Source organism: Carcharhinus amblyrhynchos, chromosome 7, assembly GCF_965287045.1.
Source record: "Carcharhinus amblyrhynchos chromosome 7, sCarAmb.v2.hapA, whole genome shotgun sequence".
In the NCBI taxonomy this organism is placed as follows: Eukaryota; Metazoa; Chordata; class Chondrichthyes; order Carcharhiniformes; family Carcharhinidae; genus Carcharhinus; species Carcharhinus amblyrhynchos.
Genome location: NC_137330.1, coordinates 38094095 through 38121040, shown reverse-complemented (window position 1 = coordinate 38121040; position 26946 = coordinate 38094095).

Here is a 26946-nt window from a genome sequence, read left to right as displayed (position 1 = left end):
CTTTCCAAGCCACACTTTTTTAAATAGCTTTGTTAAACTGCTTTCAGCGTATTGGTAAAAGGGCAATTCTTTTCAGATTACTTTGTGGTGTTTAGGTTATTGAACATTACCCTGTTCCATTATGTAGAGTGAAGGTACTTGTAACCTTTTATAGCGTCCAAACCACATTGGCTTTGTGGAAGTAATTATCATTCCTGAGGTTAAACTGTTTTGCTTCATCAGTTTATTCATCATCACCAGCAGCAACTGCTGAAGATTAACATGTTTAAGGTTTCCTCATGAGCAACAGTGGGAGATGCTGACTGCCACGATGCGTGCTGCTTCTTTTTTTGGAAGTCACTCTTCACTCTTCGAGAAGACATTCATGCAAATGCTTTAGTAATTCCTTTCCTTTTACTCCTTTTCAGGTAGCAGCATTCAGCCCAAGAGAAGAATTGATGGGCTATTCCTGCAACACTCTGACCCAGTTTTATTCAGTAGGTATTGTAACAATTTTCCTGAATGTTGATAATGGAATGCAACATTACTGAGTTGCAGTGAAGCAGCTCTGTGTTCCATACAAGGTAACACACCAATGGAGAATGTAAAGCTGCTACTATAATTGGAAAGTAGCAAAAGGGAAAACTGTAAGATGATGAAACAATGAGAGGAAATTTCCCCCAAAAATTGAGAATAATGGAGTGATCCACGCCAGTCTCTCGGGTGCGCTCTGCAATGTAATCTTCGCGCACTCAATCATATTTTTGGAGAGTTGGGAGTTTTGCTCTGGTATGGGGGGGATCAAAGCCTAAACACACTGGTGTGCCTGGCTTCTGAGCACTTGGGTGCCATTTTGCGAGTGCATCTTGATCTGAGAGAGAGCACTGGGAGACACCCTCCGTCAACCTACAGACATCAGGGATACTCCTCCCTGCAATCCCCCCAACAACCCCAACAACAGCATGTTCCCTCACCTCCTCCCTGATATGGGTCACCAACCCCCCGATTGGTTCCCCTGCCCATCACTGACATACCCCCCCCACCCCACTGCCCCCTTCAAGACCTCCTGCACGATCCATCCATGTATGACACCACCCTCCCCACCTGCACCACACCACCCGCACTTGCCCCAGGCTGCTATAGCCCTCTGACCCTCACCATGGCCCGTACTCAGACCCACCCCCCTCAGCACTGCCCCAGCACCCTGACAGTATTCAACTGGCACTACTGGGCTGTCCGATGGCCACAGCTGGGCACCACTTGTTTGCCAGTTGGGCATTGACAGTGTCAGGTAAATCATCTGACCATGCCCCCAACCACCTAGGGGCTTTAGTAACCTCCGAGCCCCCTCACATGTGGTGACCAGTGGTGATTCTTACTATTATTGCGCTGCACCCAAAGGCCTGTGAATTCTGTGTGCTAGGATTTGAATGGGCTATACATATTTAAATGTGCTGACCAGGCTCACCCTGGTTGGCGCCATTAGGAAGGGACTGGGAGAATCGGAAACTGTTTGGTGCCGAATATGAAATGGATTTTTAGGCCCTCACGCTGTTCTCCGAGACTGATGCGATCTTTTAAGTGCAGCAAGGTCAGAGAATCACTGCCAATATATATCAATGATGGAGTCTGTCACCTCTTCCCTTCCCCTGCCAATGTTCTCCTCCCTTTACCCATTTGTGGAACTAGTGGACTGTGATGATTGCAGCTCCTCCAGCAACTTCAACAATTCTGCATCACCTATACTTGGTCATTCTGCATGTGTGACTTAAGAAACTTTGGGGACAACAGGCTATTTGACTGGGGCATTGCATCAAGTCGACATTCTTTCTTCTCCTCATCACCAGACACCAGCATAGCCATATATTATTGCAGGCATTACTAATTGTGAGTGTTGATTTTTTACTCTATTCTTTCTGCGTAGAAAGTTTGGGAGAGACAGTTAAGACTGAGCAGGTGGCTTGGAACTTGTCCCATAACCACTAGGGTTTTCCTGGTGACTGAGTAACGTGCCAAAACCAGACTGGAGCACCCTGGATTTATACAAAACACGATCCTCTTATGTTAATATGATCCTTTGTATTTTAACCCACTCCTGAGTGAAGAAGGCGAGAATGGGTCAACACCTGCTGGGGAGGATGAAGAGGCCCAAATGGTGTCTAATACTGTCCTTTGTGGGATCAGAGAAATTTAAGAGTGCTCCTTCAGGCTCAACATTGTGGTTTCTCCAGCTCAGGAGCCCCCGATCCCTTGCAAGCTTCACCCGGAACAAGTCCCTAACCTGCCACTTCCTCGGACTCCAAGTCCGCTGTGGTTGGTATATTTATAAGATGATTCCAGTCATTCAAGTACTTGTGTCATTCTTTCCAAAAAACATTTACTGCTGAAAATTACCGTTACCAGTTTGCTGTTTGTAAAAATAATTCCATTAATTCACAACAATGACCTAGTTTGGAACAACAGGATGTGAATGAATTTCTCAGCAGAAGTGGTAAGTTGTTTTATTTTATTACATGTAAATGATAGCAACAGATGTCATTCACCTTTTTAACAATTTCACCCACATGCCAGATAAAATGTAGCATGGTCTCAATGCTAAATGCAAAATGATAATATTAATTTTTGGGATGCTATTGGTATGAAAAGACTTCCATCCAGAAGTGACAGCTTTGCTATCACTTGTTTTACATTATCACGTGAAGTCAAAATTACCACCATTATCTCCTTTGGTATCACAGAGAAACTAAGGCCAATCAAAACATCCCATCTATTCACATTTGTTAAGTCAGCACAGAGCAAATGACAATAGCAGCTCCCATTTATATGGAGCTGTTATTATAGAAAACCTTGGAGCCTTTCTGATCTGTGTGTTGGAGTGTAACATCATGTGGTATTAGAAATTAAGGGCAGGAGCTTGAAGGAGAAATAGCGGATGGAAAGTTGTAGTGAGTTTGTGTACATAAATTTCCACTCTGCATTCTCGGTATGTCTGTGATCTCTAAGCCAAGGCACTAAGATGAAAATTTACTCAAGTAATTAATGTTGCATTTGAGAAATCTACTTCTTGTGTAAATATTTATTTGACAAATAATTCAGTCTAACGTGACGGAATCTTTTATTTGTTTCTGAACTTCAGTGCTTGTGTATTTATGATTTGTCATACTGATGCTATTCTTTGCTCTCTTTGCAAATTCCTTTCCACATGCATTCTCTTATTGACCTGTTAAACCTCAAACTTTTAGAGATTATTTAGATGTAGGCTTACTGTTAGTGCCTGTGGTCTCCTGATCACTACCCGCTTAATTGGAAACTTGGATGATAGAAATGATAACGTTTGTTTATTTGGAGCTGGGTAGGTAATGAACAGTGATTGCAGTTACATATTGAAATTACAATAAACGTGCTTCAATAGGTTAGGGACTGGACGTAACTGTTTTAGAAATAGAATGGTATCGAGAGATCCTATGTATGCTTAGCCTTGTTTGCTTTAGACTACACAAAGGCTTCATTTTAAGATACTTGTGCCGATGCAACTAACTCTGCTAACTTGAGTACATGTAGAATCAGAAGGCTAAAGATTAACTAAAAATGGACTGCATTCCTGAAGGGTACACAATGCAGGAAAACAACAGTCTCAAAACAGCAGCTGCAAGAATTGTTTCTCTAAGTCAGAGACAGACTGCGAAAATTGCCGCAATTCTCCCATCGCGACCCGCAACTTTTCTGGTGGGTCGTGGAAGGAGCCTTGTCCTGGGATTTGCACATGCACCAGGAATGCTTACGTATATCCCAGAGCTGGCGAACAGTCGCCAGTCAGGCCACGCTGGAAACCAACGGGAAGACAGACAAGTCATTTGAATTTGTTTTAAATGTATTTTAAATATGTTTTCAATCTAATTATCAGAACCTCAAAGGTCGCGATTGAATCTCCCACCCCGCCATGAGCACTTCATTCCAGCAAAGTTTATACTAGCTCCCCATGTTCAGGGAACTAGCAGGAGACCCCACTGGAATGAAGGGGGGCAATCGGGGTCCCCGAGATGGTCGGGTGGTGGGGATGGTGCCCCCTGGGCATGGGCACCTTGGCAGTGCCAGCGCCCAAGGGGCAAAGTGCCCATGCCCAGGGAGCACCTTGACACTGCCCACAGGGCATTGGGCAGTGTCAAGGGGGCAGGGCCCATTGTGGGCAGAGCCTAGGGGCAATCGATGGGGTTGGGGGGGGGGTCCCACTGTCACTCTGCAGACAGGATCAATCTGGGATGGAGGGAGGGCAGCAGTTGGAGCAGGCTGGGGGTATTGGGTCTGCTGGGGGGTTGGGGGGGGTGGTGGGTAGGGGCTAGCTCCAGGAATGGGTCTGACCCTGGAGGGAGATCAGAGCGGGGGTGGGGTGAAGGGGGCGGGGTTGGAATCTTGCCGGAGTGAGGAGGGTGGGGGTATTCGCCACTGCTGGGGTGTGGAGCTGGACATCAGAGTACTCCGGGGTTGGTGGGATGGTCAGGGCTGGCTTGGAAACTTATGTAAAAATGCAAAGCTATATAACATTTCCAATGGATGCACAAGGAATTATTGCAACATTAACACCTGTTGGGTTCATTCATTCATTTGAACAGACAAGGGAACAGCACTAATATGAGTTTTAAAATGGTTTTCTTTTGTTGAACAGAACTGAAAACATTAATGTGACAGAAACGAAAAGGAAGTGAAATTGGAGACTGGCTTCTAAGCAAGGCAGTCCCTGCACTGAATAGATCTGAATGTTGTTGAAATCCAAACTGAAAAACACATACTAAAATCCAAACTATGGCCGCGATTCTCCCAAAGGCACTGAATTGGCAGGAAAATATTCTAGATCCCAACTGTTGTGTAGGGCCGCGATTGAGCTGGCCAGCAAATGGGGAGACTGACAGATTGGGGCCACTGCGCGTGCACAGAGTTCCAGAACTGTCAAACTTCAGCACAAATAGGCCCTGCCTCCTGGGTTTTAATGAGATTCATGATTGTGACCTCTACAGCGCACAGAGTGCGGAGATTCGGGTGAGAAGCTGAACTGACAAAACAGTCGGGATCTGGAACAATTTTCCTGCCAATTCAGTGCTTTTGGGAGAATCGCGGCAATAGCTTGGATTTTAGTGTTGTTGTTCAGTTTGGATTTCAACAACATTCAGAGCTATTCAGTACAGGATTTGCCTTGTTTAGAAGCCAGTCTCCAAATTCACTTTCTTTTCGCTTCTGTCATGTTAATGTTTTAAGTTCTGCTCAACAAAAGAAAACCATTTTAAAACTCATAACAGTGCTGTCTCTTTGTCTGTGCAAATGAATGAATGGACACAACAGGTGTCAACATTGCAATAATTCTCTATGCATCCATTGGAAAGGTTATATGGCTTTGCCATTTTACTTAAGTTGAAAAAATTTAAAAGAACTTGCCATTCGGTGCATGAGTCAATCTTTGAAACCTCAAAAAATCTCTCCAAAATTCAGTTGACCTGTATGCTGAGTATGAAAGCCAAGTGCTGACATGGGTGTGGGTGGTCACCATTTTGAAGTCTGCTTCCAATGCACAGAGTGAATGCATCTTAAACTCCCGCAGACATATTCAAGACATTTTGTATCACCAAATTGATCCCCGATGCCCAGTTATCAGGCATCAGTAAATAAAACATGCATTTGTGGGGGCAAAAAATAGAGGCTGACTACTAAAGCAAGTTTTAGCATGTTCTGGCTGAAACGTGGGGACTGTCAACATATATGCTGATTCTATGCAAAGACAGGATTTTGGGGCCAGAAAATGCAGTTACCTTATGTGCCAGGTTGATTTATAAATTGTGATTTATGGTAATCATTTAAATTGTACTTACCATGGCATTAACTTGGCCATAATCATAACAAGTTTTCAATGCTGTGAAGCATTAATATCGTTAAGGCGAGTGCTTGGAACTTTAAACTGTTGGGCCTGGATTTTCACCAAGTCAATTTGTCTTGGAAGCCTTTTTAAAAATGTCAGGCAGCTCTCGATTCACAGGCTGCATGACTTTTGGGAATGCCTTTAAAGGATGTGGGCTGCTTCCTGTCAAAACTCTGCATCTGGTACTCATGGCGTGGCTGATGCATTGAGAAAATAAATTTCTCCTACCCATCTTTTCCAAATTTCGTGCAATTGGGCCAGGTTTGAGTCGTGGTAAACTGCCCCTTAGAGGAATCGCAATCCCTCGTGTGCAAGAGGTGATCTTTTAAAAAGTAAGTTCAAAAGGTCCCCCTCATGCCTCCATACCATGTTCCGCCATTCCACCCACCCCCTCGGGCCCCTCATCCCCCAATGCCAAACTCTGGCACTCCCATACCCATTGACCTACTGTATACTACCTAGAACCACAGTGTAAAGTACCATGTGTAAAAAAATTGCTTTGAAAAATTGTAATCCTTTGATTACTTACCCCAGTGCTTGAAAAAAAATCTGGACAAGCTAATAAGAGTATCAATCATCCAGGCCTTTTGATGTTTCATAAACCACAAAACACAAATATTGTAATCACTTACTTTTGACAACAAGCATTGACCATAGAGATCAGAGAGCCTGAACTTGCAATCAAAAAATGTTTTCTTTGGGACACAGGTAATCTGTTATTTGAATAGATGTTTAAGATTTCAACCAAGCATACATAATAAGGCCTGACTGAGAGCCCAGACATCAATTAGAATCAGAAAACATCTGCTTCCCAGAGGAAACATTATTTGATTGACAACCCAGGCTCTCTGATCTCTGCTGTTAACGTCACAGCAGGAACATAGCTATCACTGTTGCTACATCTGTACCTCTTCCTGTATCAATTCAACTGACTCCAACTTGAACCCAGTCCCCAGCAATGAAGATCCCACCTTTGTGGGCAATCTGAACCAAAGTGGGCAGGCCATGCCAGGAATTATTCGATCTCCTCCATTTAACTTAAGGAAGAAAATCCAGAGCTTGATATTGGTGAAAGTTTTATTTCATATGATGCCATCAGCAAAACAATCACTGTATTTCAATTCTGTCCTACCTGGCCTCAATGGCGTCAAAAAAGCCAAACTGGTAAACTTCTGTAATCCTATAAAGAGTTGAACAATGGTGATTATTTAGAGGAAGAGGGAGAGGTGAGTATTCTCCACCTCAACTATTTTTTTAAAATTAAGTTTGCTTTTAAATAAACAGGTCTGTGGCTAGATCTCAAGGAGTTGACAATGTCATCATATTTCCATTCATTTATCATCAGATTTTTGCAGGTTTTTTTCACCAAGCACGAAGTTTCAATGTGTCAGAGATGGTAGTATTTTGGGTCCATTACTGACCATCTCTGACACATTGACCCAGAGAATGAGAATACTATAGCAGCTGGAGAATTTTTAACTTTTTAAAATTTAAAAACACAAGTATCAGTAGAGAACTCACCACGACACCACTAGATTGTTGTAAATACTAATCTGGTTCTCTCATGTCCTTTAAACGAATAAGTTTGTCATCCATTCTCAGTCTTGTGTGACCCCTCAATCTCCCAGCCATGTGGCTGACTTTTATCTGAAATCACCCAGCAAGTTATTCAGCTATAATAAATATAAGGTGAGACGATGGCAACTAATGATGGAGAATAGAGGCACTACATAAATGCAAGTTTTCCTTGCCTTTTTAAAGTTAAAGTTTATTTATTAGTCACAAGTAGATTTACATTTTCTGTGAAAACCCCCTAGTAATTGGTTTTGGATGGATCTTATACAATGCTTCACACAAACCTTCAAAGAAAACATCACACCAAACCCCATTCCTGAACTTAAAATGTTACAAATGGTTGAGGCAATTATGCACAACAGTCTTTTAATGGAATTATGCATCTATAGGGAGCCTTCTTCTATTTAACATTTTGAGTGATTTAGGACTGACCTCATCCTTTGCAAACAATGTCTAAATAAAGGACCTAATGGTCCAAACAGTCCTAAGCGAGATGACTGAGTTGTAGCTTTGCCTGCGGAACACATGAAATACAATGGGATGGGGAACTTTAACCAGCCTTGTTGGGGAGTCTGCTGAACCCATGCTCAACATTCAAAAATTAGGTTTACTTTTTCATAAATGGGTGCAAAACACACCTCGTATATTTTACTGACTATGGGATTCTGACTAGTCCAAACTATCTTTTGGAAATTAAAATTCAGTTTTTCACTTTTCCTCAAGTAAGGTCCACCATGGATTCTCCGCTGTCTCCGTCAGCAAGACCATCAATCATTGTGGCACTCTGCCAAATATACCGGAAAAGATTCAGGGACAGAGTTTCCACCTTGGTGTGAAATTGAAACAAATTGTTCCTAAAAATGCACTGGTTAGTTTACTGTTACAGCTAAAGTTTATTTGTGTAATCACAAACAAGCACAATCTTCCACAAAGCAGCACCGTCGGGCTGAGCAATCCTATGTAATAAACTTTTCTTTACTTCTTTTCAATAAAACGTATTCCTTAATGCATTTAAGAAAGGTTACCTGGAGCAATTTTATTATTAAAACTTAAAATTGGTTTTCAACGAAATATATGCATTTTGATAAGGGTGTCCAGTCCTTCTCCTGTAAATAACTTAGTTTCAAATCACAGAAAATGACTTAAAGGAACAACACTGAACCATTATGTGTGCTTAATAATGTCAATAATCAGGTTGCGTCTCATACTGATGAGGTTGTTTTTGGGGCCTGCCTCTTCTCCTTGCTCCATTGTGCTGGCATGGCATCATGAAGCCATGTTTATTCATCCGTGGGCAATGAGGATGGAATGCCAAGAGAGAGAGAAAGAAATTGCAGCATTTAATAGTTGTGTGGGTGTACACTGATCTGTTTCTTGGTCATTTTAGTATTTTTTAATATGAGTCATATTTAAAAATGTTACTATTTTTGCTTTTGCACCTAAGAAAATGAATACAATATGAAGGGCCTTCCTGAACCATTGAAATCACAGAAGCAATTCTGACCTGTTATTGTGGTTAGCTTTGTGTGAGGAACCTGATTTTGGTGAAATGAATCTCGAACCAAGTTAAAGAGTCAGGAAAGATGATTGTGGGAGTTCTTCGGTTACATTTTATATTCCCTAATTATTTGAACTGATTGGACCTATTTCCCTACAGTCTGGAGCATCAGCAGAAGCAAGCGTGATCTTTGCCAATCCTTCCTAAATACACTGACCCATTTATGCCCTCAGAATGGGAGGAAGATGGCACAGAGCAAGTGCAACTTGAGGGTTACCCATCACCTTTTTGCCAACAAATATCAGTAAGGTAGTCAGACGGTGTTGCACTGAGGCCACCTCAGGGTGTTGCATTGCAACACATTGCTGTATGCAGATCAAGTGGCTTCCATGCTTAAGAATTTCTATTTCTTATCAAATGGTGGAGCATAAGAGGCTGATTAGCCTACTCCAGCTCCTGGTTGGTATATTCCTGTCTTTGTATCTCACTGTTTCCAAATATTTGCCGATCTAATGTGGTGCTTAAAGTTTGTTCGAGACATCAACTTTTGTGCAACTTCTTCCTTACCACTACACCATGTTCTTTATGGGTCAGAGAAACAAGAACTCCATGTTTCTGCACCTCTGACCAAACCAGCTACATGGGAGTGGGTAGAAATAGTGTTCATTACAAGGCTAAGGTTGCCAACTTTGATTAAATGTATTCCTGGAGGTTTCATCACAAGACTTGTCTCCATGCTCAAGCCAACAATCAGCAAACTGATTTGATTTGATTTATTATTGTCACATGTACTAGTATACAGTGAAAAGTACTTTTTCTTGCGCGCTATGCAGACAAAACATTCTGTACATAGAGAAGGAAAGAAGAGGGTGAAGAATGTAATTTTGCAGTCATAGCTAGGGTGCAGAGAAAGATCTACTTAATATGAGGTAGGTCCATTCAAATGTCTAATGGCAGCAGGGAAGAAGCTGTTCTTGAGTCAGTTGGTACATGACCTCAGACTTTTGTATATTTTTCCTGATGGAAGAAGGTGGGCAAGAGTCTGTCTAGGGGGCATGGGGTCCTTGATTATGCTGAATATTTTTCTGAGGTTGAGGGAAGTGTAGACAGAGTCAATGGATGGGAGGCTGGTCATATCTGGATTTCTTGTTCAGATCAGGGTTGCCTGACTTGAATGCCTCAGACCTGGACATCAGCAAGCAGTGGATATCCTTGTTCATCCATGGTTCCCGGTTGGGAAACACATAGATTTGCTTCTTTGACACAGTTTTCTACAAACTTGTTAATGAAACCAGTTACTGAAGTGGCATTCTCGTTCGGGTTGGGCACTGAGTTTTTAAATTTTTACCAGTCTACTGACTTAAAGCAGCCCTGTAAGAGATTATCCGATTCCTCAGACCAATGGATTCTCCCATTTCAGTTTTTGCTTGTAAGCCGGGAGCAGGAGCACAGCCTTGCTATCTGATTTGTCAAAGTACGGGCAGGTGGTAGGCATGTTCGATATTTGTGTAGCAGTGGTCTAGAATATTTGGGCCTCTGGTGGGACAGGTGATGTGTTGGTGGTATCTTGGTAGAACGTTCTTGAGCACGGCCTGATTGAAGCCCCAGCCACGATGAATAAGGCCTTGGGATGTTTTGTCTCAAGGCTAGTTGTATTGATGTATATTTCGTCCAGCATGGGATGGGATGATAACTGCTGTCAGGATAACATCGGTGAATGCGCCAGAAGGTAGTAGGGGTGACATTTTAGTGTCAAGTATTCTAGGTCCCAGGAACAGACTAGGCACCAAGAGTGTTGATTAGAAGGCAGACACCACCTCCCGCAACCTTGCCTGAGGCCATTGTATAGTCCATTTGGTGGATTGAGAAGCCCTCTGGCTGTAGCGCACAGTTCTAATCAGGAATGAGCCATGTCCCCATGAAACAGAGTACACAGCAGTCACTCAGTTCCCTTTGAAAAGTGAGTCAGGCTTTAAGTTCATCGAGTTTGTTTTCCAGAGATTAGACATTTGCCAGGAGTAAGCTGGGGAGGGGGCCTTGGGACCATGTTGTTTCACTCTCACCATTCATCCTTTTGATATATTTATTGTCTTCTTCTACCAACTGAAAAGCAAAAAGTCTCTTTACCTAGTTGGATGATGCTTGACTGTCCCAATGGTTTACTGCAGAATTGCACACAGCAGTGTCCTGAGGGGCATAGATCAGCTAGTTAGTCCTCAATTCCTGGAGGCTCCAGGGTTATCCTGGAGTGCTAGCAACCCTCGGCTAATGTGAATTTCTCAATTCAAATCAAGTCCGGATACTTTAGTCATGAGCTTTCCCCTAATAGTTTCTCACCCCTCCTACAGGATTTATGAAATGTGTGCTATTTTGTATACCCCTGCGGACGAAGGGGCATAAAGAATCACAATGTAGGCTTGAATGCTTCAACCCTGGGAGCTGTTTATTGAAGGTATGCACTTATTCAGTCAGGTATAAGATTGCCCAAAGGGGTGGGGAGTGGGATGGGCGGGAGCAACACCTGTTGGGCAATCTTAGCAATCTTAGACCTGACTGAATAAACGCATATCTTTCTGAGGCAGCAGGAAGTTTAGGCAGAGTCAATGGATGGGAGGCTGGTTTGCATGATGGACAATGTACAAGACATTGGTTAAGGCCACACGTGGAGTACTGTGTATAGTTCTGGTCACCCTATAATAGAAAAGGTATTATAAACTAGAAAAAGTGCAGAAAAGATTTACTAAGATGCTACTTGATGGTTTGAGTTATAAGTAGAGTCTGGGGTGACTGGGAGTTTTTTCTCTAGAGCATGGGAGGTTTAAGGGTGATCTTATAGAGGTCTATAAAATAATGAGGGGCATAATTCAACTACTTAGTCATCTTTTCTCAAAGGTAGGGGAGTCTAAAACTAGCGGGTGTAGGTTTAAGGTGAGAGGGGAGAGTTACAAAAGGGTCCAGAGGGGCACTTTTTTTCACAGAGGGTGGTAAGTGTCTGGAACAAGCTGCCAGAGATAGTAAAAGAGATGGGTACAATTTGTCATGGGTCAGATGGGCATAGAGGGATGTGGGCCAAACACAGGCAATTGGAACTAAATTAGGGGTTAAAAAAAGGGGTGTCATAAACACATTGTGCCGAGGGGCCTGTTTCCATGCTATAAACCTCTATGACTCTATACATCACAGGTGTGGGAAGTCAAACTCCCTATCAGTGACCCACTTTAGCTCACATTCTTAATCTCCATCCTTATTAATTGACTCTAGATGTCAGTTCTATTAATAAACCATAATTTCTGATTTACAAGGAATATTTAAAGTCACTTAGCCAAAAATAAAAGTGCTCTACAGTGGAACAAAATTCAATCTTAAGCTTGAAGTGAAATATTTTTATTGTTCAGCAGAAGAGCAATTAGATTTTCTTAACTAATTTACAAATAGCTGTTAATTCATCTGAAAAATCATTAAATAGTTGCTGTGTATATAGGATAACATAGTTATTTTTATTGATTCTTACATGGTATTCACAACTGATGGAGTTTTTCCTGCAACTCCCCTTCTCCCTTGTCATTCAGGACTGACACTTTACCTGAACAATTCAGCTAACTTTGGCTCATGCTCATATCAGTAAAAATGATTCCTGAGCAATTGAATGATGGCTTCCCTATGAAACGTTGTTAAAATTATGATGCTAAAATTCCTCAGGTCACCATCCACTTATGCCGGAATGGTTTCTGATGACTTACTTCAGTATGGGCCCTACGACAGTTTACTGGATTACTGCGATGGTATCCCATTTGCCTGAGATAAGGCATTGCAATAATTACATCATCAGTCACGTGCCTACACCTTCCAGGAATTCTGTAACTCACTCACCCTATGGAGAGGTGGCGGTGAGGGGTGGTGTGGGTGCAATGGGTGGTCGAGGGATTATCCACTTTTGCCTGACTCAAGTTGCAATCTTATCAGCCTTATAGGAATCTGTGAAGTTCAGAAAAGAACGTATCTCTTTTCAGTTCAAGCCATTCGGCAGTGAGGCCTAGCAGTGATAACTGTTAGTCGAGGTAGCTCTTGTGCCTGTCTCCATCTACTGAGAGCCATTTACCTTGTAAGGGTGGGGTAGATGTGTATGAGATCAAAATAGTTGGGAAACTCCCAAATGGGACAGATCCACATTCTTGGATATTGTACTCATCTCCCAATGGAGTCCCGGCATTACAACACCAACTACATCTCAAAAGAACCCTGCCTGTAAAGCATTTGAAGGCATCCAGTAGTCGGGAAAAGCACTATATAGATGTGATGTGGAGATGCCGGCATTGGACAGGGGTGGGCATAGTGAGAAGTCTCACAACACCAGGTTAAAGTCCAACAAGTTTATCTGGTATCACGAGCTTTCAAGCGCTGTTCATTCATTAGGTAAGCAGTGCTCTGAAAGCTTGTGGTACCAAATAACCTGTTGGATTTTAACTCGGTGTTGTGAGACTTCTTACTAAATAGATGCAAACCGTTTTTTTCATGTCCTTTCTTTCCGTGGGAGATTGGCAAAGTCCCTGAAAAAATTAACACACCCATATGTTTTATATTTGAAATTAAAAACCGATAATCATGTAAATAAATCACCTCAGTAAACTGTGGCCTTGTTCATGTGGATCTTAGCTGTGATTTGCTACCAAAGCGACAAACTGTGTGCACTGGTTTGCATGTGCACCAATCGAACTTGGTAATTCAAAAATCCCATCAGACTGGCACACTGTTAATCTTGCACTATACTAACCATACGTCATCTTGACAGAACTGTTAAGTGGCATTAGTGTTAAAAGTCTGTGAATACTTTTCTATGCTTCCATCTAAATTGCTGAATATGAGAAACAATGATGGTGGATAAATCAGGAAGTTATCTTTCTAATGTCCATATAAAAGCATGGCATATTAAAGAAGTTCAATCGCACTCTCGACAATTCCTGGCCTGATATATTTAAGAAGGTTCATTGATTTATTTGAAGTATTCATTCTGTTGTATGGCTGATCTCTTATTGATTTTGAGAGGTCCTAAATTTATGTCTCATCGTTATCTTTTTTATTGCTAACAGTAATGATCATTATTTCTGTGTGAGGAAGGAGATTCTCGCTTCTTCCATGATTTACAATTTGAAAGGTTTTCAAGGTCATGTTAATCAAGACAATGTCAAATGGAGTCTGGCAACTTTGGTAGCTTTTTATTGAGACCAACATAATAAACCTCCCTTGCACCTGAAGAAAGATCCTGAAAGTTTGTCGGGAGGTTTCTGGGAAAGATAAAATGTTACATTTGCTACTACCTGTGTTTTAATGCTGGGGCAGAATTTTATCACCGGTCCCCCCACATGCCACAGGTGGATCTGCAGGCAGGGTGGTCCCATAAATGTCCCACGGTAGCCTTCCTACCTCTCCCCCCTACTTCTTGCCCATTCCCTGCCTGTCTGCAATTTTATAAGAGGCAGGCAATGCCTAGAGCAGTCCACCCACCCTCACCTCAACTGATGCTCTTAAGTTGACAACATTTTTTAATTCATTTGTGGTACTTGAGTGCCGCTAGCTGATAAACATTTATTACCCATTCCTGGTTGCCCAAGACAGTTAAGAGTCAACCACATTGCTGTGGCTCTGGAGCCATATGTAGGTCAGACCAGCTAAGGACATGCAGATTTCCTCCCTTAAAGGACATTAATGAACCAGATGGATTTTTCTGACAATTGACAATGGTTTCATGGTCATCAGAAGATTCTTACTTTCAGATACTTTTTATTGAATTCAAATTCCTCCATTTGCTGAAGTGGGATTCGAACATTGGTCCCCGAGACCATTGCATCCCCACTTCCCAACCATCACAATTTTTCAGCCAGTTAGGAGGAGGGGTGACTGTTTGGGGGTGAACTCACCAGGCTAGCCTGTTCAGACGTTGGGCAGAAAGGGAGGGGAAGTGGCATCTCTATCAATGGCCCCATTTCTAGAACTGGTGCCCCCCCCCCCCACTCCCCACCACCACCTCTTCCAGATGTTTTCTCATGCCTGGCCTTGCCATCAGATGTAATGATATGTATTTATCCAGTGGATGAAGAGCATTCGATAAGGGTGACAATCAGTGAGAAACATTGCATAAACACGAAGGTGCATGTGAGTGGTGGATTGTGAAATCCGAATGAGAGGAAATGCGTAGAATGGGAAGGGTGGTTGCATCGGCAAATTAATTGAGTGTGATGAGTGATGTGATGGAATGGGCTTGAAATAGCAGAATGGGGAGATGCACACATCAAGATTCTGGTGAATTTATTCACTTTTCCAGACTTTTGCAGGTCATTAAACTGCTAAAACTGAAATTAAACTTACATTGAACACTGGAGTAAAGCACTATGTTCCTGATGTGGACCTTCTCTGCAACCTCTAACCATGCCCTCTTAGTCTCAGCAAGCCTCATTTTTAGGGATAGTCTCTCTCTACCTCATCCTCAGAAGAGGTGTCACAGGATCTTCACAAGGAAAGTCGATCAGATAGATTCACCCAGTTGGTCCCCGAGACTTAAGCCTGTTAATTCCTTCTCTCTTATTCCTACCCGAAACTCCTTCATTTGCAAGTTCAGATGGTACTTGAGATGGTGGAGTTGAGATCATGGCTTGTGAGCCAATATTACATTTCTTGATTGAATCATAGAATCCATAGAATCCTACAGTGCAGAAGGAGGCCATTTGGCCCATCAAGTCTGTACTAACCACAATCCCATCCAGGCCGTATCCCCATAATCCTGCTGTTTACCCCATCTAGGCCCTCTAACCAGCAATTTAACATTGCCAATCCACCTAACCCGCACATCTTTGGATTGTAGGAGGAAACCAGAGCACCTGGAGGAAACTTGGAGGACACCTGGAGGTGGTCCACTTTGGTAGGAATAATGGTAGGCAGGACTATTACTTACGGGGCGAAAAACTGCAGCAGGCGACAGTGCAGAGGGACCTCGGGGTCCTTGTGCATGAGTCGCAAAAACCCAGCCTGCAGGTGCAGCAGGTGGTCAGGAAGGCGAATGGGATGCTGGCCTTCATAGCGAGGGGGATTGAATATAAAAGTAGGGAGGTCTTGCTGCAGCTATATAGGGCATTGGTGAGGCCGCAGCTGGAGTACTGTGTGCAGTTTTGGTCGCCGTATTTACGCAAGGATATTTTGGCCTTGGAGGCAGTGCAGAGGAGGTTTACTAGGCTGATGCCAGAGTTGAGGGGGTTGAGCTATGAGGAGAGGCTGAATAAACTAGGCTTGTACTCGTTAGAGTTTAGAAGAATGAGGGGAGATCTCATTGAGACGTATAAGATGATGAATGGGATGGATAGGATAGAGGTGGAGAGGCTCTTCCCACTCAGAAAGGACAGTAGGACTAGGGGGCACAGCCTCAAGATAAAGGGGGGGGCGGTTTAGAACAGAGTTGAGGAGGAACTTCTTCACTCAAAGGGTGGTGAATCTCTGGAATTCTCTGCCCGTTGAAGTAGTGGAGGCTGCCTCGCTAAATATTTAAGACGCGGGTTGATGGGTTTTTGATAGGCAAGGGGATTAAGGGTTATGGGGAGAGGGCGGGAATGTGGAACTGAGACACGACAGATCAGCCATGATCTTATTGAATGGCGGGGCAGGCTCGAAGGGCTAGATGGCCTACTCCTGCTCCTATTTCTTATGTTCTTATGTTATGAAACCCACACAGACATGGGGAGAATGTGCAAACTACACACAGACAGTGATCCAAGCCAGGAATCGAACCAGGTCTCTGGCACTGTGAGGAGCAATGCTAACCACTGTGCCGCCATGCCAACAGGAAGCCCAAAAATACAATTACAATGAGGGGTTTGCATCACAAGATCACTGACTGACCTGCTAAGGTTACTTCCAGGTTTTCTAAGCGCTCCAGGGACTCCACTTCCAGCATATCGCAATCCTAAAATTGAGGCTTTTTTTTATTTTTTGTCTTTCTGTTCAAAGTGCATAGAAGTACATTACCTTTTTAATATTAAATATTACCTGCGACAAATGATTAATTACTTTGTCTTCAAGGTTTGCAGTGAGACATTAGTGTTGCTTATCAGAACATAAAAAACACGGGAAGAAAACACTTGGATATTCATTTGGCACAACCAAGTGTAAATTTTGTATTGACATCAAAACAAGTACAGGAACAGGCACCACCTCACACTTCTTTTAGAGGGGCTGATTTCAAATGGTTCTGGCCAGTCAGCCGAGCAGAGCTGGAAGCTGTTCAGCCATTCCTTACAGCTTGATTTCCAGAAGTCTCAAAGAGCTTTTCAAAGTTCTGAAAAGATGGATGCTCCTATGACTAGATTGACTCAGACTCAACCTTGCCTGCCAACTCATCGGAGTCACATCACATTTATCAGATGCTGTCATTGTCAGGGCAATGCACAGAAAGGTGAAAACAGGCCACTCAGCTGGCATTGTGAATAATTTGCAGACAATGCTGTAATTCTGCATGCTCTCGGAGTTTTGGAATGAGCAGTGCTTGTCAATTGTGTCACTTTACTTTAAACCTGTCAACTGAAATGGCAATCCAGGTCTGGCTTTATGTCCAATTCTGTGGATTCAATAGAATTTCATACTATTGTGATAGCACAGAAACAGGCTATTTGGCCCAATAGATCTTTCTTGAATTGTAAACCGCATAGCAGTACAACCTATTGCAACCTCAGCTTTTCTTCTACTTTTTAATCGCATTTTATTAACTCATGCCTTTCTAAAAATTAATCTAAAGGAATGAATGGAAAATGCAAGGGGTTCTGTAAGGGGCAAAAATTCTCAAAGAAAACCAGATTTTTTTTCAGCTTTGCTGTTTACAAAGGAAATTCCAGTAATGAACACCAAGCTTACTTGAAGTTGTAGGTGAGATTTCAATCTCACTGGTGCACTTTGGTGTGCCGGAAATGATGTTTAAACAGTAATTTCAATCACAATGAAAGGCTCACAGTGTCAGTGCTAATAGTTCATGAAAAATGGGTCCTTCAGTATTGAAAGACTTTCTCAGCTTTCAATTCATCCACTTCTCTTTCAGCTGACATCTTGTGAACAGTAATGTGACATCAATTTCTAATTATAAATGTTACAAAGCCAAAGTCAGCACGTAAAAACAAAAAGACAGGTGACATTAAATTGGATTCTGTATACATAAGGAGATCATAAATTTAAATAAATTATTTTTAATACTCTTTACAGCTTACTCCTTGCCCTGTACTGTAGTTTGATTGTCCTACCTAATAGGTCCACTTAAAACACAACAGATTCCATCTCATATGTGTGAAATATTTTAAATGGTACGTTATATCTGTTTACAATTTTTTTTTGTTTAAAGTTTATTTATCAGTGTAACAAGTAGGCTTACATTAACACTACAATAAAGTTACTGTGAAAATCCCCTAGCCACCCCACTCCACTGCCTGTTTGGATGCACTGAGGGAGAATTTAGCATGACCAGTGCACCTAACCAGGATGTCCTTCAGACTGTGGCAGGAAACCAGAGCACCCAAAGGAAACCATGCAGACATGGGGAAAACGTGCAGACTCCGCACAGACAGTGACCCAAGCCAGGAATCGAACCCGGGTCCCTGGCGCTGAGGTCGCAGCTCTAACACCATTGAACCACCGTGACACCCGATTTATCAGACAAGAACAAAGAACAAATAAAATTACAGCACAGGAACAGGCCCTTCCGCCCTCCAAGCCTGCACCGACCATGCTATCCGACCAAACGAAAATCCTTATCCTTCCAGCTACCGTATCTCTCTATTCCCATCCTATTTATGTATTTGTCAAGACGTCCCTTAAAAATCACTATCGTATCTGCCTCCACCACAATCCCCGGCAGCAAGTTCCAGACATCCTCCACTCTTTGTATAAAAAACTAGCCAGTCTAAGCTTTCATCTCATTTACCTTTCATTTAAGCACTCATATTTGTCATTACATCAGTGGATAAAGTGTCCAATTAAACTACTCAATAGTAACTAAATAACATGGCACAGGTTTATATTTGCAAAGCTTCCACTGCTTCTTTACATGGAGATCAATGAAATGCATCATTCACTTTTAACTAAATTGCATGTATGTGTTCTGTTTAGCTTCAAATGTTGGCTTGTGACAAAACATGTGACATTAAGTCAGCAGCATGTATAAAGCATTACCCTGATCTGCAGTTGTATCTCGCCTTGGGTTGCTAGGCATAGCATACTAATACAGTGAATTTCAAAAGAGCAAATGTTATCAGTACAAGTGCAAAAGTATATTTCCATCCTGGTTGTTATCAGAGGACATACAAAGCAACTGCTTCCTGCAAATGAAACATACCAGCCCTAATAACTCCATGAATATTCTTTGTCAGCCTTGTGAACATCAACAGGCATATTAACGTAGTTTGATGATATGGTGTGAACTATAAATATAAAGCCTGTGCTTCGTGGGTTTCATTTTAGTTTCATGACAAACTCTCAAACAGCAGTTCTTATAATGGAGACCACTTTTTTAGATACAATTCTCTGCATTATCACAAATACATGTTTTCAGAATTACAATTAATGAGTGCAGATCTGTGACTCGATAATTTCCCAACATTGTTGATGAGCTGTAGCACAGGCAAACATTTGCCATGTTATGAAAGATCTTGACTAACCACAGCACACTGCACCACACCCTTTTTCGAAACATTAAACAGCAATTAGAGGAGGCTTGAGAGATGGAGATCACGACGAAAGATTAATTCCTTTTTTTGTGTCAAAGCTGGGAGAAGGATGGGAGATTACACCATGGATTGACGAATCTTCCTCCTTTAGTCAGTTGCAATGACCTCCTTTCACCTCTGGGACCTAGCTTGAATTCAAAGAAAGTGCTGGGAGGAAACCAGACAAAAGAAGCTGACATGTTTATTTCCTTACTGCAGACCTTTTCGCTGTGCTGCTGCTGCTGTAAACATCACTCTGAATCAATACAGCCTGTGGAAAATCCAGGTGTGATACAGATCACATCTGATTTTAGGGTGTGACCGAAAAACACAACCAGACGTTCTTTTGCTGAAATGCTTTTTATTTAGCCTTGCGAAAAACAATACTTTCTGAGCCCAGTGCTGAAGTAGCAGAACCGGAGGCCAACAGGTTTTGTGCCCAGCAAAATTGTCCCACCAGATCTCCCAGGGTCAACTCACAATGGGTGGAAAGCTCCCGGTCCAAATTGGGCTTTCCACTGGGGCATCACGAAAGAATCATGAGCCAGCCTGTGCAGGGTCAGCTCAGAAATATTACCAGACAAGCAGAGTTGGTTGGGACGACCCTCACTCACTTTGGGAGACACAGAGGATAAGAGAAAGCTCAAAGGCACATCAGCCTGATAGGGATTTCCAAAGCTGGAAAACACCCAGACACCCAGTCCTGCTCTGAAATGCATTAAATTACACTCCACACCAGGCCAGGATTGCACTAGATTTCTTTCTTCTCCCTCCTTGAGATTTAGGCCAGAGTAGAGTCATAGAGGTTTACAGCATGGAAACAAGCCCTTCAGCCCAACTTATCCATGCCGTCCAGTTTGTACCATTAAGTTAGTTACTATTGCCCACATTTGGCCCATACCCGTCCATACCAATCTTATCAATGTAACTGTCTAAATGCTTTTTAAAAGATAAAATTGTACCCGCCTCTAATACTACCTCTGGCAGATCATTCCAGATGCCACACACTAAGTGAAAAAATTGCCCCTCTAGACCCTTTTGTATCTCTCCCCTCTCAACTTAAACCTATGCCCTCTAGTTTTAGACTCCCCTGCCTTTGGGAAAAGATCTTGACTATCTATCTTATCAATGCCTCTCATTATTTCATAGACTCTATAGGATCACCCCTGAGCCTCCTACACTCCAGGAAAAAACTTCCAGTCTATTCAGCCCCTCCTTATAACTCAAACTAACATGTCCCGGTAGTATTCTCTCACTGCCTGGCCACGTCCCTCTTGCCTGAGGGCTGTACTCACCTTTATGCCCCAGGGGAGACACCCCCTACGTCAGATTTACATCTAAATGAACCTGTTGCAAATGGCTCTGGTGTGCATCAGTACCAGCTGAATATCAATTGAGGGGGGGTAGGTGTAGTCCTGGAGAAAGTGCTTGCTAATTGCTATTAAAATGAACTTCCTGGAGTCCTGCAACGTGTTTCATTCAAGGGGGCTGGAAGACCAGAACTTGGAAACTTGCTGGCACAAAAAGTGTTTTCTGAGTCTTTCTTGATTTTGAGTGTGCCTCCATTCCCACGGATGGAGTACATAGGCTCAAAGTCAGCACCAAAGTCAGTACTTTTACAGACCAAATTCAAGGAAAGCGTATAGAGAATGTGGGATGTCCATTAAACCAGGATACCATGATCAGGCTTTTCTGACCTGGGCTAACTATATTTTCTAGATATCTTCAGGCAAAAGTACACTCTAGGGTCATGCATGCACCTGTGGAACTGTTCTATTCTATACATTTACCAGACATGAATGGGCTGGTCATGCCTTCTGAAAACCTTCCCAAGAATGGCAGAGAGCAGTGGGCAGTAAATTAGTTTGTGAAAGGCAGAATCCTTGCAGCAGAATCCTGCTCCAGCTTTGGCTCAAATTCCACCATAACAGCCATAACGTCAGGTTTTTTGATTCCTGTAGCTTTGTATGAGTCAAACTCCATTACAAGGCCTCTGATGCCACAGAGTACAGGGCCAGCCTGGGTATTCTAAGTTGACAGATTTTGCTCCTTGGCTTTTAATCAGGACATGATTTAGCACTCCCATCTCCCACATTGGGATGCGGGAGACATGTGTGTTGGCCGTGCCAAATTGACCCTAGTGTCAAGGGAACTAGCAGGGCAAATATGAGGGGTTATGGGAATAGAGCCTGGATGGGATTGTGGTCTGTACAGACTCGATGGGCTGAATGGTCCCCTTCTGAACTGTAAGGATTGTATGATTTTATGATTGGGTGGCTTCTGCTGGTATTTCAGATACCTGTGGCAGGGACTCCACAAAATACTAGGGCCATTCCTCACAGACTGTCCCCTGCAGGTATCCATGTGGTTCAGCAGCAGGCGTGAGGGCATTAACAAAGAACAAAGAACAAAGAACAACCCAGCACGGGAAACAGGCCCTTCGGCCCAACAAGCCCGCGCCGCCACATCACCCTACACCTATTCTACCCTGCGTATCTACAAATAGAACCCCTGACTTAGCCAGATTCAGGGGAGAATAGTGTCAATCTGGTAAAACCAATCAGCCTAAGAGCACATCTTTGGGGTGTGGGAGGAAACCGGAGCGCCCGGAGGAAACCCACGCAACCACAGGGAGAATGCACAAACTCCCACAGACACAGGCCCAAATCCATGTATCTGCACAGCTAGCAGTGCTAGTCACCGAGCTGTTGCGGCGCCCGTCTACCGGTCCCGGATCAAGCACACACACCGACACGAAGTACTAGGCCACTCCCGGAACCTCCAAGAGCAGCTCACGCACGACCCACCGTGTGCATGCCCCTCGTTTGACAACGAGGTGGACCTCCACCTGCGGAGTGAAAAGACAAAAACGTTAATCACAAGCCTGCCTTTCCGGTGTCATAAGCAGAAAAGATGAGAGCTGCTCAATTTCCGAAAGATAATGGTGGCTGATTTCCTCAGGTTTTTGCTGCTCTGCCACTTTGTTTTCGACAGAAACTTCATTCGGGCACAAAACAAAAGTGGTTGGGAGCCTGCCCAACATCACACAAAGCTCCAATGTTCACCATCACTGCCAGAGAGAAACACAGTTCTGAAACAGGAACTTTCCACTAAACGAAAATTATACTTTAGTTGTATTTATTCATACACTAAAGAGCAAATGTGGCAGCAGAATTATATCTGTAAGCATAGCTCTGTGGGTGAGTTCCCCTCAGTACATTATCAATCTCAAAAGAAAAGCTGTCCTTCGAAAATATGCCTTTACTGATAACTGCTGTGAAAGCTGTTAACAATCTGAAGCTGTCATTTTATACAGTTATCTTTAAGAGTAAGCTAAAAATGCTAATGGGGGAATTTAATGTGAATGGAAAAGAACAGATTAGAGTTTGTGATCCACTTAATGGCATTGAGATATTAATCAGCCTTCAAGGTCATTGAGTGCAAAGAACCTTTTATTCTATTCTCCTTCCTTCCAAGTAAGGGAGAGGAAGTGGGAGCCACAGATCAAACTGAGTTCCTAAATATCGAGGCCATGAATCTCCATGTAGTACCATATAGTGTGTACCCACCTCAGGCTGCCTTGCTGAACTTGTCCACTTACTGGAAAATGAGAGTTCTTATTGTTCCCCTACCACTGGCAGATGTCAATGTTAGCTTGGCAACACACTGTACCCACCCCTGGAAACTTGGGCACAAAGTCAGGATCTGGCCTATCTAGGCCCAAGTCTAATTTGGTATTGTTATTTGGACTCTGACCAAAGTGATGGTGGGATTCCACCAGAAAGGCCAGGGTGTCATGACAGTTAAGTTCTGGGAACAGAAAAATACAATTCGGTCCAAACAAACCTGTCTGTTTTTCATAGATCAAAACTATTTTTCTTTCCCAATCGTTTCTTGAACCCATGAACGCCATCTACTTCAAATCTTCGCTGCTGCTGTCAGACTTCTGAATGAATTTACCTTGCATTAAGTTGATCTTTCTCTACACCCTAGCTGTGACTGTAACACTACATTCTGCACTTCTTGTTTCCTTCCCTATGAACGGTGTGTTTTGTTTGTATAGCATATACTTTTCACTGTATGCTAATATATGTGACAATAATAAATCAAATCAAATCAAATCAAGGTAACTAATTGCAAAACTTTATTACTTTTTGGGTAAAAGAAGTACTACTTGTGCAAGAAATGTTACATTCAATGGAATAATTTGGGGCTGAAAATCCAGAGTCCCAGTATAAATAGCAGGAGTAGCCTCCTAGAATCCTCTGCTGCTGCCCCTTCAATTCATTCTTCCATATAATAATATTATATGAAATGCTCAAAGTACCAAGAGGTAAGCAGGGAGAGGAGAAATAGTGACAGTGCAGGAAAGGTCAAGAATAGCAGCAATAGACAACCAGAAGCTCTGCAATTTTTAAGATAGTAGACTCTTTGTAAGAAATATGTTTCCTGCCCAATGTGGACTGTTTTCTGCAGAGGCCTAGGTCAGAACTCAATCTGGCAACCCAGATGGGCATATCCACTAACCAGGCAACCTGCGTGCACTTATTTCCTTATACTCCTGTCACGCAGGCCAGGCACAAGGACACAAACAAAGACCCACTTTCCTAAACCACATCCCCTCAGACATGGGCAGTGGGGGGAGGGGAGGTGTGGTAGCTATGTTTGAAGTGAGTAGAGGTCATTTGTTCCCTCTGGTAATGGTAAGCATCAAGGGTGTTGATATGTTCCTATCCCATGACATGAAAAAAGCAGAAGAGTTATCCCTGGTGTCCTGACCTATATTTATCTCACAATTAACATCACTCGAACAGATTATCTGGCCGGTATCCCATTGCTGTTTGTGAAAGGTTGTTGTGTGCAGTAGGATGCAATATTTCCTGCATTTCAGCAGCAATGACAATTGAAAGAATAATACTTCCTTGGCTGTAAAACACTTTAGGATATTCTGAAGTCGTAAAAGTTGCTCTATAAATACAAGTCTTTCTTTTTTTTTCACAGACACAGGCAAGGTGTTGCCAGAAAGCGGATCCTCTCACGAAATGTAAATCAGCCTTATGATATGTACACAAATCTTCAATAACATCAGTACTAATGCTGAAAAGTAATGGCTGGAATTCTCCGATCGTACACACACACACACACACACACACACACACACACACACACACACACACACACACACACACACACACACACACACACACACACACACACACACACACACACACACACACCACTGCCAGCAAGGATGGAGAATTCGGCGCTCAATCAAATCTCTGTTCACTGCAGCGGGACTGGAGAATCCCAGCCAGGCTGAGGTCGGAGATTCTGGCCCAATGTTAAAGATTGATGAAGAAGGAGTTTGTTCAGTATTTTCTTAAACACTTGCTTTTTGGAAATTATTATGAAAAGCTCCAGAGAAAGCTACTATTTGATAATTGACTTCTGTGTTGATTTCACTTTCTGAAATGTGTTATAAGTTATATTCATTTTGTTTAAATCAACCATGACAGGAGTTGTAAGGCAGATTATTTGATAGCTATGATTTTTTTGTTTGCTGCAAATGCCCATTTTCTAACAACTTTTTATTCAAAAATTGTAGTGTGGTCTGGCATTATGAATTCTCAACTTGTGAATCAGTGTTTCTCCAAATTGAACACTGCTGGGAGGGTTGATTAGATTTTCCCGCCATTTCAACAGTTGAATTTTCAGTCAAAAAATAGACCAGTTTACAGTCTAGATTAATGACTTCTAATGTGAAACATTTGGCCAAGTCTCTATTTGCATAACCAATTACAAATACTATATATTAAGTCAGTGTCAGAAGATTGGATGGAAGCATTGGTATTATGCCACATTCACTTATCCTGAGGGCACTTCGTTCTATTCTCCTCAAATGTCAAATAGCGTGAAGCCGAGGACTTATCCATTTGAGCTTGTCCATGATCATTTTTTCCCATGCGTTGGGATCCAGTTTGCAACCTCTGAAATTGGCTTTCAAATTACTTTTATATCTAAGTTTGGGATGTCCTGTGGCACAGGTTCCCGTGCTCAGCTGGCTATAGAACGCTGCCTTTGGTGTACAGGAATCCTTCATACAAAAAGTATGACAGACCCAGCGAACTGAGCTCTGATGAATATGTTCTCAATGCAAGACATGCAACACTTCGCAGGAGTCTTGGTGTTGCAAATAGATCCCAAATAGTGAAGTTGGAATACTTCTAGTTGCCAAACATGGAACTGGTAAGTTGTCCAATTCTCATGCCCATACAGAAGTTATGTAAGAATGACTGTCTGGTAGACTTTGATCTTTATTCTGAGACAAACTTCAGAGTCTTTCTAAAGTCTGTGAGTTAGCCTGCCAAAGGTTGAACTAGTTTTTCCAGGAAATGGTTGATTTTCTCATCTGGCATGGTGCTATCCGTAAACAAGCATTCACTTTTCCAAAACTTTTGTGCAAGCCATGAGACTTTGCAAGTTGAAGGGGTTGCAGTCCCGAATTGAATGTGTACTCCTGTGTCAAGATCTTTAAGTGCATATGGAGCATGGCCAAGAAGTCTAGGGCAAACAGAGCTGAAGCCAACACAGAGCCTTGCTTGCTGCCATTGGTGATCGGAAAGGAATCTGATGACATACCACTTTGCATCACACTTGCCACCACGTTATTGCAAAACAACCAAATGACAAGCAAATTGTTTCACCTGCCATAGCCTGTTTGTCATCAATTTTTGGCATGTTAGTCGTGTCTTCCACTGTGAAGACGGACACAAAATATCTGTTCAATGCCTCAGCCAGTTCCTCATTTTCTGTTACTAAATCCTCTAAAGGGCCAATGTTTATCTTAGCCACTCTTTCTTTTAATATTTTATTGCACTGCTCTTTGGAAAAATTACTTTGAACTTGTATGATACATCATGTGGTGGGGAAGGCAATTTGTTGCCTATTTTTCTATAGATAGAGTTCTGTCTGAAAGCCATCAAACCAGCTCTGAGTCATCTAAGCAGCCAAGACAATAAAAAGCAATATCTTGAAAGTGGAAGAAGGGTATCCCTCCACTTGTTCCAAATCCAAGTCCACCTGAGAATAAAATTGCTTGGAAATTAAAATAAACTTCATGGCTTACTGAGAATCCTTTGCTTTGCAATCTTTTACTTCAAACAAATCCGCAACTTAGCTTAGAAACTACAGGCCTGCCATGAAAGAGACTGAGACTATCATGAATTGTAATTGCATTCTTTTACATTCATCTAATCTTT